Consider the following 12,718-nt stretch of genomic DNA (forward strand, 5'->3'; position numbering starts at 1 on the left):
TGGGGACACTAATCCCATTTGAGGTTAATGGGGGATCTGGTAGACATATGGAGACTTCCTTCTCTCAATCCTAGAGAGAAGGAATATTCATTTTATTCACATAACCATAAATATAATTTCAGGATAGATTACTTCCTCATTTCCAAGAGTATGAATAAAGAGGTGATAGATTGTAAAATAGGGTTTATTACTTTGACTGACCACCAACAGTGGAATTATGTATAGCAGTGGAGGCTGATATGTCTAAGAAAAGCGTTAGATCGAGGATGAATACATCCTTATTCTAAGACTAAACATTTAATCTTAAGTGGGGGTTTTTTCAGACAAACATTGGTTCCACTGATAAATGAGTACAGTGTGGGAGGCCTATAAAGTTTATGTTAGGGGAAAAATAATTGCACAAACCAGTAGAAAGAAAGGGAAAAATTAAAGAGTTGGAAAAAGTTATCCAAGAAAAGTCTGTGATCTGAAGTTTCAATTACATGAGATCTATAACAAAAAGGCTGAGTAAGCAATGTTTTGGCAGAGGACCAACTTATATGAAAAAGCAGGTTAAATTATTGGCTAGAATTTTTTTTGTTGAAGATTCCAGTTTTGTAATACCAGCTATCGAAAATGAAAGTGGGGAGGTACTGACTGGTCCGAAATATATTGACAGTGTGTTATTCAACGCTTTATAAGTCTGAATGTAAACTTAGTTAATTTGTATGCCTTTAAAAAAAAATTGAGCTTCTGTCCCCAAATCAAATTACTTAAATGTAATGTAAATGGATGCTCCTATACTAGAATCTGAGATAACAGCTATCATCTCAACGAAGTCTGGAAAGTCACCAGGATAAGACAGCTTCCCGGTTAAGTATTATAAGAGGAATATTATTGACGTATTAGCCCATATATTAACACGCGTGTGCGCAGCAGCTCTGGAACTTGAGCAGCTACCTGACACTTTTACTGAGACACTCATTTCATTCATTCTCAAGAAGGATAGAGACCCCACTGACCTAGGCAGTTTTCGCCCTATCATTTTAATCGGAGTTGATTGGTAAGGTGCTCTCCAAAGTACTAGCCAATGAGGCTGGAGAAGGTTCTACCTCATATTATTCACACATATCAGGTGGGATTTGTAAAAAAAAAGTAGAACTTCCACAGACAATTTAAGACGTTTGCTTCACCTCGTGGCTGAGTCAAAAAGAGGATACTCAGGTGGCAGCCCTTTCCCTTGATGCGGAAAAGGCATTCAATAGGGTGGAGTGGGGCTTTTTGACATATACCGTTAAAGTTTGGCTTTGGCCCTGGGTTTATCAGGTGGGTTAAGGTATTATACTTCAATCCAAGAGCAGCAGTCTGTAACGGCGTTCATCTGTTGAAGAAAGAGAGTCGGACCGAAATGCAGCGTGTTGGTTACTCATGACTTTAATGAACTGAATCGCGGTACATGAAATAACTGAATACTAAATACAAAAACAACAGAGCGGAACGTGAAACTAATTACAGCCTATCTGGTGACTACAACACAGAGACAGGAACAAACACCCACGAAATACAAGGCGAAACTCAGGCTGCCTAAATACGGTTCCCAATCAGAGACAACGATAAGCACCTGACTCTAATTGAGAATCGCCTCAGGAAGCCAAGCCTATACAACACCCCTAATTAGCCGCGATCCCAAATACTATAAACCCCAATACGAAAACAACATATAAACCCATGTCACACCCTGGCCTACCCAAACATATAACAAAAACACAAAATACAATGACCAAGGCGTGACAGAACCCCCCCCCCCCTAAGGTGCGGACTCCCGGACGCACCTCAAGAGCATAGGGAGGGTCCGGGTGGGCGTCTGTCCATGGTGGTGGTTCTGGCTCGGGACGTGGACCCCACTCCATAAATGTCCTAGTTCCTCCCCTTCTCGTCCTGGGATAATCCGCCCTCTCCGCCGACCATGGCCTAATAGTCCTCACCCAGATCCCCACATAACTGAGGAGCAGCTCGTGACAGAAGGGCAGCTCGGGACAGAGGGGCAGCTCGGGACAGAGGGGCAGCTCGGGACAGAGGGGCAGCTCGGGACAGAGGAGCAGCTCGGGACAGAGGAGCAGCTCGGGACAGAGGAGCAGCTCGGGACAGAGGAGCAGCTCGGGACTGAGGGGTAGCCCGGGACTGAGGGGAAGCCCGGGACTGAGGGGAAGCCCAGTACTGAGAGGAAGCCCAGTACTGAGAGGAAGCCCAGTACTGAGAGGAAGCCCAGTACTGAGATGAAGCTCAGGCAGGTAGTAGGCTCCGGTAAATCCTGGCTGGCTGGCGGAACTGGAAGAGACTGGTTGTCTGGCAGATCTGGAAGAGACTGGTTGTCTGGCAGATCTGGAAGAGACTGGTTGTCTGGCAGATCTGGAAGAGACTGGTTGTCTGGCAGATCTGGAAGAGACTGGTTGTCTGGCGGCGCTGGGCTGACTGGCGGCGCTGGGCTGACTGGCGGCACTGGCAGTGCTGGGCAGACTGGGAACACTGGCGGCGCTGGGCAGACTGGGAGCACTGGCGGCGCTGGGCAGACTGGGAGCACTGGCGGCGCTGGGCAGACTGGGAGCACTAGCGGCGCTGGGCAGACTGGGAGCACTGGCCGTGCGAAACAGGCGGGAGACTCCGACAGCGCAGGAGAGGAGAAAAGCGCTGGCTGCGCTGAACAGGCGAGGCGCACTGGAGGCCTGGTGCGTGGTGCTGGAACTGGTGGTACTGGATCGAGGACACGCACAGGAAGCCTGGTGCGGGGAGCTGCTACCGGAGGACTGGTGTGTGGAGGTGGCACAGGATGGGCTAGACCGTGAAGGCATACTGGAGATCTTGAGAGCAGTGTAGGCACAGGACGTGCAAGGCTAGGGATGTGCACAGGAGGCCTGATGCGTGAGGCTGGCACCAACTTCACCAGCCGACTAACACGCACCTCAGGTTGAGTATAGAGCGCTAACTCAGGTGCTATCAAATCCCAGACACGATCCGTCGGACAAATATTATATCTATAGCACCAAGCTAGCAACTCCCTCATTACTCTCCACTCCACTTTCCCCATTAACTCCTTCACAGTCTCTGCTTCGCTCACCTCTAACACTGGCTCTGGTTCTGGTCTCCTCCTTGGCTCCTCACGATGAACAAGGAGAGTTGGCTCTGGTCTATCTCCTGACTCAGCCATACTCTCCCTGAGCCCCCAATACATTTTTTGGGGTGACTTTCGGTTTTTCGATCTGCGCCGCCGTGCTTTCCTTTTCAAATCCATTCGCCTATAGCCCTCTTCGCATTGCTGCAGGGAATCCCAGGCGGGCTCCTGCACTCTCTCTGGGTCGGCCAACCACCTGTCGATTTCTTCCCACGTCGTATACTCCATGCCTCTACTTTTGTTGCTCCAGCTGTCTACGTCGTTGCCAGTTTACACGCTGCTCGGTCCGTGAGAGGTGGGTGTTTCTGTAACGGCGTTCGTCTGTTGAAGAAAGAGAGTCGGACCGAAATGCAGCGTGTTGGTTACTCATGACTTTAGTGAACTGAATCGCGGTACATGAAATAACTGAATACTAAATACAAAAACAACAGAACGGAACGTGAAACTAATTACAGCCTATCTGGTGACTACAACACAGAGACAGGAACAAACACCCACGAAATACAAGGCAAAACTCAGGCTGCCTAAATACGGTTCCCAATCAGAGACAACGATAAGCACCTGACTCTAATTGAGAATCGCCTCAGGCAGCCAAGCCTATACAACACCCCTAATTAGCCGCGATCCCAAATACTATAAACCCCAATACGAAAACAACATATAAACCCATGTCACACCCTGGCCTACCCAAACATATAACAAAAACACAAAATACAATGACCAAGGCGTGACACAGTCCTTACAAATGGTATGGTCTCTTCCTTTTTGAATTTGTCAAGGGGAACCCAGCAGGGCAGTCCTCTCTCACCTCTCCTTTTTAGCACTTGGCAGCAGCAAACAGAACTGATTCAGGAATCAAAGGAGTGATGAGATGCCAGAGAGCACAAGCAAGATCGAATCCCTGAGCTGACAAGGGGCAAAATCTGTCATTCTGCCCCTGAACAAGGCAGTTAACCCATATAGGCCGTCATTGAAAATAAGAATTTGTTCTTAACTGACTTGCCTAAAAAGAAAAATATCCTCCTGTTGCAATTGCTTAATTTCTGTTAACAGGGATGAAATGGGCAGACTGAGCAACGAACTACAGAATATCATGCAAATGAATGATGCCACTACTACAAAAAATAAATAATAATCTTAATAAATGGAGGTTGCTTAATCTTACTTTATAGGGCAAAAGAAATGGTGTTAAAATAGGTGTGGCGCCTTAGTTCAATGATGTGTCCATGATGCTGCCTTCCTTACTATTTAAGCAATTACAATCAAATGATTAAGGATTACCTTTGGGATGGGAAAAACCCCAGAATAAATGTGAACAAGTTATATGCTCCAAGGGATAGAGGGAGACTAGCATTATCCAATGTAGAACTATGTAACATATGATGTGATTTAGCCAAATTGGCTATGTCACACTGGGGCAACTATGATTCCCATTTGGAATGGACTCGGATTGAGAGGTTTAAACCTATTGGTTTGTGCTTTCAGTTTTGCACGAATGATGCAATCTTGGTTTTAATAGTCACAGTGGGTAAAACATCTCCTATGCATTCCCTGATAAACTCAGTCACCATATCGATGTTATTCTAAGAGGCTACCCGGAACATATCACATTTTATTAATCGGTGTGGGGGCACCGGTTAGTTGAGGTAGTAGGTAGAGTTAATTAAAGTGGCTATGCATAGATGACAGCAGAGTGGCAGTGGTGTGGAGAAGGGAGGGGCGCAATGTGAATAGTCTGGGTAGTCATTTGATTAAATGTTCAGGAGTCTTATGGCTTGGGGGTAGAAGCTGTTAAGAAGCCTCTTGGACCTAGACTTGGAGCGCCGGTACCGCTTGACATGTGGTAGCAGAGAGAACAGTCTATGACTAGGGTGGCTGGAGTCATCGACAATTTTCAGGGCCTTCCTCTGACACCGCCTGGTATAGAGGTTCTAGATGGCAGGAAACTTGGCCCCAGTGATGTACTGGGCCGTTCGCACTACCCTCTGTAGTGCCTTGCTGTCGGAGGCCGAGCAGTTGCCATACCAGGCACCTTCTCGATGGTGCAGCTGTAGAACCTTTTGAGGAGGACCCATGCCAAATCTTTTCAGTCTCCTGAGGGGGAATAGGTTTTGTATCCCAGTCCGCGTGATCAAAATTATGTTGAAGCATGGATTGGTCAGATCAGCATTGAATAGTATGTAGCACAGGTACTTCGTGTTTGAGTTTCTGCCTATAGGAAGGGAGAATTAAAATGGAGTCGTGATCAGATTTGCCGAAGGGAGGGCGGGGGAGGGCCTTGTAGGTTTTTCAAAAGGTTGAGTAGCAGTGGTCCATTGTTTTGTCAGAGCGGGTGCTACAGTCAATGTGTTGGTAAAACTTCGGTAGCATTTTCCCCAGATTAGCTTTGTTTAAATCCCCGGCTACAATAAATGCGGCCTCAGGATATGTGGTTTCCAGTTTGCATATAGTACAGGATAGTTTTGAGAACCATGTTTCCGTGAAACAGAGTATGTTACAATCACTGATGTCTCTCTGGGGGGAGCTCGTCGTCCTGAGCTCGCTCTGAGCTCGTTAATTCGTGGATTTGCATAGGAAAACATACATTTATCTGGGATGTAGGGCTTAGACAAGGCCCGTGTGCACTAGGGGATCTACAGTTGATGTTTACATACACCTTAGCCAAATACATTTAAACTCAGTTTTTCACAATTCCTGATATTTAATCCTAGTAAAAATTCCCTGTTTTAGGTCAGTTAGGATCACCAATTTTATTTTAAGAATGTGAAATGTCCGAATAGTAGTAGAGAAAATGATTTATTTCAGCTTTTATTTCTTTCATCACATTCCCAGTGGGTCAGAAGTTTACATACACTCAACTAGTATTTGGTAGCATTGCCTTTAAATTGTTTAACTAGGGTCAAATGTTTTGGGTAGCCTTCCAAAAGCTTCCCACAATAAGTTGAGTGAATTATTGCCCATTCTTCCTGACAGAGCTGGTGTAACTGAATCAGGTTTGTAGACCTCCTTGCTCGCACACGCTTTTTCACTTCTGCCCACACATTTTCTATGGGATTGAGAACAGGGCTTTGTGATGGCCACTCCAATACCTTGACTTTGTTGTCCTTAAGCCGTTTTGCCACAACTTTGTAAGTATGCTTGGGGTCATTGTCCATTTGGAAGACCCATTTGTGACCAAGCTTTAACTTGCTGACTGATGTCTTGAGATGTTGCTTCAATATATCCACATAATCTTCCACCCTCACGATGACATCTATTTTGTGAAGTGCACCAGTCCCTCCTGCAGCAAAGCACCCCCACAACATGATGCTGCCACCCGGTGCTTCACGGTTGGTATGGTGTTCTTCAGCTTGCAAGCCTCCCCCTTTTTCCTCCAAACATAACGATGGTCATTATGGCCAAACAGTTCTATTTTTGTTTCATCAGACCAGATGAAATTTCTCCAAAAAGTACGATCTTTGTCCCCATGTGCAGTTGCAAACCGTAGTCTGGCTTTTTTATGGCAGTTTTGGAGCAGTAGCTTCTTCCTTGCTGAGTGGCTTTTCAGGTTATGTCGATATAGGAGTCATTTTACTGTGGATATAAATAATTTTGTAGCTGTTTTGTCCAGCATCTTCACAAGGTCCTTTGCAGTTGTTCTGGGATTGAATTGCACTTTTAGCACCAAAGTACGTTCATCTCTAGGAGACAGAACGCGTCTCCTTCCTGAGCGGTATGGTGGCTGTGTGGTCCCATGGTGTTTATACTTGTGTACAATTGTTTGTGCAGATGAACATGGTACCTTCAGGCCTTTGGAAATTACTCCCAAAGATGAACCAGACTTGTGGAGGTTTACAATGTTTTTTCTGAGGTCTTGGCTGGTTTCTTTTGATTTTCCCATGATGTCAAGCAACGAGGCACTGAGTTTGAAGGTAGGCCTTGGAATACATCCACAGGTACACCTCAAATTGACTCAATTGATGTCAGAAGCTTCTAAAGCCATAACATCATTTTCCGGAATTTTCCAAGCTGTTTAAAGGCACAGTCAACTTAGTGTATGTAAACATCTGACCCAGTGGAATTGTGATACAGTGACTTTTAAGTGAAATATACTGTATATGTAAACAATTGTTGGAAAAATGACTTGTGTCATGCATAAAGTAGATGTCCTAACCGACTTGCCAAAGCTATAGTTTGTTAACAAGAAATTTGTGGAGTGGTTGAAGAACAAGTTTTAATGACTCCAACCTAAGTGTATGTAAACTTCCAACTTCAACTGTATGTGAAAAAGGAGTGCTTATGAGGTTCTGGATAAATTTTATTTGCCAGATAAGATTTCTGGAAATATTTACAATTAAGGAGCTGCATAGGGTCTCTTATGAGTATTAAACTCCAGAGAATTTAAAACTTGTTAGAATAATATTTTGTGTTACCAGGAATATCACACTCCGCTTCAGTGTTTTTTGTAATGTTCTCGTATGCACGATATGGAAACAGAGAATTTAAGGTTGATTTGGCAAGTGGAAAACTTAATTGTGACATTGAGGAGGATGTATGGAAAAAATATTGTACCATGGATACAGTTTGGAAATGTACACATAAGATTGTTCATAGTTCATACCATTGGACCCCAGTTAAATTACATAAAATGGGTTTATTGCTAAATATGTTATGCTGGAAAGGAGGTTCGTAAAAACCCTATCCCAGAAACCCTATCCCAGAGTCCCCGCAGCTGTGCGTATTAGGGGATATACACTACATGACCAAAAGTATGTGGACACATGCTCATCGAAAATCTCATTCCAAAATCATGGGCATTAATATGGAGTTGGTCTCCCCTTTGTCGCTATAACAGCCTCCACTCTTCTGGGAACGCTTTCCACTAGATGTTAGAGCATTGCTGCAGTGACTTGCTTCCATTCAGCCATGAGAGCATTAGTGAAGTCGGGCAATTATAGTGGGCAATTAAGCCTGGCTCACATTCCTATTCATCCCAAAGGTGTTCTATTGAGTGGAGGTCAGGGCTCTGCAGGCCAGTCAAGTTCATCTACACCGTTCTCAACAAACCATTTCTGTATGGCCTCGCTAACTATGTTTAATCGTTACCCAATTTAAATTAATCATGTAACAACTAACGCATTAGGATTTGGGGCACCACAGAAGAGGTTGTTTAAAGAGTTACCATCTCCCGAATTAAATTCTATGATATCTATTACCTTGCTCATGATTCAGTACTACACAAATTGGTTTAATTATTTATTTACTAGCTAACTCAATAACACAGAGTACCCCCTTTACATGAGACAAAGGTCCCTAGTGGACTGACAAAATATGATGGCTTGTTACAACATAGATGGGGGGGGAAGAGAGGGAGAAAAAGGCACACTTATCATTGAGACATTTCAGAACTATTTTCACAGTAACGTTAATCATATAGTTTGCACACAAATCGCTGCCCGTTTGGAATAAGAAATCATCAATGTATTTACGTGTGGGTGTCTTTGTCCGTCGTATAGTCCTGAACAGAACTACAGAGTTCACTCTGTTCCATTCACTCCCGAAGCTGCATATTACGTCAGCCATGCCGATGGTTCCAGTGGAGTGATGAGAGTAGCGTACTACGGTGATTTGACAAGGGTAGTAGGATGCTTTGAAGAGTTTGAGATATTTGACTCAGGACAGCTAATCAGCTGTACCAGTGATTGTCTGAGGGGTGAGTTTGTCGCCTCTTCCTCCTCTTGTTGATTATTCAGGGTTCGGGATTCAGCCCACTATGGACATGAGCTGCAGCTCACCATCTCTCTCGTCTAAAAGAAGGTGAGTTTATTTCTTCACCTCGTGTTGAGGTTCAGCGTTCCAACCATTTCCAACCATTTCAAACGTGTAGCTCTGCCTCATGTTTCCTGGTCTAATGTTCATTTCGTTACCAAGCCATTTTATTCACTCTGGCTGAAAAGGACGGTTCCATCAGTCTGACACGCTCTCCAACCTCACTCTGGGTGTGGCTACTTACTTATGCACAGTTTATAGCAGATTTTATTTTTATTTCACCTTTATTTAACCAGGTACGCAAGTTGAGAACAAGTTCTCATTTACAATTGCGACCTGGCCAAGATAAAGCAAAGCAGTTCGACACATACAACAACACAGAGTTACACATGGAGTAAAACAAACATACAGTCAATAATACAGTAGAAAAATAAGTCTATATACGATGTGAGCAAATGAGGTGAGATAAGGGAGGTAAATAAAGGCAAAAAAAGGCCATGGTGGTGAAGTAAATACAATATAGCAAGTAAAACACTGGAATGGTAGATTTGCAGTGGAAGAATGTGCGAAGTAGAAATAGAACTAATGGGGTGCAAAGGAGCAAAATAACTAAATAAATACAGTAGGGGAAGAGGTTGTTGTTTGGGCTAAATTATAAATGGGCTATGTAACAGGTGCAGTAATTTGTGAGATACTCTTATACCTCCTAAAATCACATGCATATCTTAACAAAATACTTTAATTTTTCATATTATATGCGCAACATATTGGATGGAAACTTGACAAAGGGGATATACTTTCCAAGTTACAGTATTTCATCCATACAGTTTTTAATGTCATCACAAAATGAAAAGCAATATTACATTTGTTTTCCATAGCTCTTTACTGACCGTTCCCCACATTTTTATGTTAGAATTATTGTCCTCACAGGACAGTCTTGACACTATGCATTCGGGCAAATAGCATTCTCCTGGCATCTGCCAAACCCAGATTCGTCCGTCAGACTGCCAGATGGTGAAGCGCGATTCATCACTCCAGAGAATGTGTTTCCACTGCTCCAGAGTCCATGCTTTACACCACTCCAGCTGAAGTTTTGCATTGCGTTTGGTGATCTTAGGCTTGTGTGCGACTGCTCAGCCATGGGAACCCATTTCATGAAGCTCCTCTCAACAATTATTGTGCTGACATTGCTTCCCGAGGCAGTTTGGAACTCGGTAGTGAGTGTTGCAACCAAGGACAGATGATTTTTACGCACTTCAGCAATCGGTGGGCCCGTTCTGTGAGCTTGTGTGGCCTACCACTTCACGGCTGGGCCACTGTTGCTCCTAGACGTTTCCACTTCACAATAACAGCACTTACAGTTGACTTGGGCAGCTCTAGCAGGAAAGCAATTTGACGAACTGACTTGTTGGAAAGGTAGCATCCAATGACGGTGCTGCTGTCTATGGACATTGCATGGCTGTGTGCTTGATTTTAGACACCTGTCAGTAACGGGTATGGCTGAAATAGCCAAATCCACTCATTTGAAGGGGTGTCCACATTCTTTTGTGTATATATAGTGCATCTCTGCCTTTGTATTGTTGGCCTATTTGTTTAAGGATGATGTTGTCTTTGCATAGAATGCAACACATTCGTGTATCTCATCCTACCACTGATCCCTCTGTCCGTTTAATGATTGATATATTGCGTTGTGTTGCTGTTTGCTTAATGATTGATATATTGCATTGTGTTTGCTTAGCAAATGCTTTTATTGAAAGCAATTGCCCGACTAATTATACCAGTGAATCCCTACAGCCATTCGGGCTGTTGCCTTCTAAAGGGCACATGGGCAGTATAATCCAGATGGGATTTCAACAGACAAAACCCTCTGATCCATTGTTCATTTATTAAACTGCTTGCCCTCACACAAATAAATCAAATGTGTTATATGTGTTATACCTCATCGTATCCCCAGGTGACAACATCCTGGCAGTACTGAAGCACCTGGTCATGTCTGAGGAGCTGGCAGACTTGTCCGAGTATGCCCATGGCAATATGGTGTTCTTTGACCTGCTTGGCATGGTGGTGGTGGCGTACCCGGCCCATGTTGGCACCATCATCAACTACATGACTGCCATAGCAACCTTCCTCTACCTGTTTAAGAAGTGCTTCCATCCCGGCAATATGGGTAAGGGTTCTCAAGAGCATATTTTATTTTATTAGTTCATTTGTTTGTGTTTTTATTAAATGGATAGGACCCGTGGAAAGGAGAGGTTGGAGGAGTGCGAAGCAGAAGGTCAATGGTTCTGATTCGAACCCACGCCGACGTGTTCCAGGTTCAGCGGCACGAAGCACATGACACTCTGCCCTCTAATGGGTGTTGTATGTTTGTGAAGAATGTTAATGTGGTCTAAGAGTCCGTGCAGAGCAGGTTGGTCTGGTTATGTAACCTGGGCACAGGGTCTTTTCTAGTGCGGAATAGCCAACACCTATGGAGGCTAGACTCCATTTACAGGCTAGATATTTTCTTCTGAGGTAGGTTAAAGCTGATGACGTCTGTATATCCCCTGTCTCTCTACCAGGAGGTTGTTACGTGAAGGAGTTGGCGTGTGCCACAGTGGCGGTCATCCTCAGCTGGTTGGTCACTCTGCTGACCGTGATCTTTGTAGCCTTTGTGGTGTCACTGATGGGACGATCCATGTTCTGGTAGTACCACTTGAAACACACATTCTCTTCAGGAAATGTACCTTTTATAGTTTATTCTGTTTTTGTTTCAAAACATTGAGATATAATGTTGAGTATAACAAGAAAGTATATATGGAAGTAAACTTATCAAATCAATGTTTGTTCTGTATGTATATATTGGCTCGTCCCTACCACCCACTTTGGAGGACAATTCTATAATTTATTTTAAATAATGTTGAATATTGACATTACATATCAAGACAAGACGTCAAGTCAATTTTGCATAAATATTGTATTTTCCATTGTACTCTCTTTAGGTACAACCACTTCTACACCTGCATGTTTATGTACGGTTCTGCTGCCACTGGGATGATGGTCCTCTTCCACACACTTTCCAAGAACCTCTATGGGGTGAGGTGTGTGTGTGTGTGTGTGTGTGTGTGTGTGTGTGTGTGTGTGTGTGTGTGTGTGTGTGTGTGTGTGTGTGTGTGTGTGTGTGTGTGTGTGTGTGTGTGTGTGTGTGTGTGTGTGTGTATGAAAGGTATACTCAGGAAGGTATTGGTGTGTGTGAGAAAGGTATTCTCAGGAGGATATTTAGAGTGTGCAGACATGCACAGTGGCTAGTAATAATGAAGTAGTTTTGAACTCTGAACAGCCTGTGAATTGGGCCTCTGTTGGTGCTCAGCTCAAACATCAATAAGTGGAGCTGGGAGAGAGTGTAAACAGGGGGAAAGAGAGTGTGAGCAGGGGGAAAGAGAGTGTGAACAGGGGGGGAAAGGGGGAAAGAGAGCGTGAGCAGGGGGAAAGAGAGTGAGCAGGGGGAAAGAGAGTGAGCAGGGGGAAAGAGAGTGTGAGCAGGGGGAAAGAGAGTGTGAGCAGGGGGAAAGAGAGTGTGAGCAGGGGGAAAAGAGAGTGTGAGCAGGGGGAAAGAGAGTGCGAGAGGGGGAAACAAGAGAGTGAGCAGGGGGGGAAAGAACAGGGGAAAGAGTGCGAGCAGGGGAACAAGAGCACAAGCAGGGGGAACAAGAGAGCGAGCAGGGGGAAAGAGAGCGTGAGCAGGGGAAAGAGAGCGCGAGCAGGGGGAAAGAGAGCGCGAACAGGGGGAAAGAGAGTGTGAGCAGGGGGAAAGAGAGCGTGAGCAGGGGGAAAGAGAGTGTG

At 44.5% G+C, this 12,718-nt stretch overlaps 1 pseudogene; it reads left to right on the plus strand.

The window, feature by feature from the left end:
* LOC124048563 overlaps positions 1 to 12,718 on the plus strand; it is a 40,970-nt pseudogene that overhangs the window by 17,459 nt on the left and 10,793 nt on the right.

The sequence above is a fragment of the Oncorhynchus gorbuscha genome, linkage group LG11 (assembly GCF_021184085.1).
Source record: "Oncorhynchus gorbuscha isolate QuinsamMale2020 ecotype Even-year linkage group LG11, OgorEven_v1.0, whole genome shotgun sequence".
Taxonomy (NCBI): Eukaryota; Metazoa; Chordata; class Actinopteri; order Salmoniformes; family Salmonidae; genus Oncorhynchus; species Oncorhynchus gorbuscha.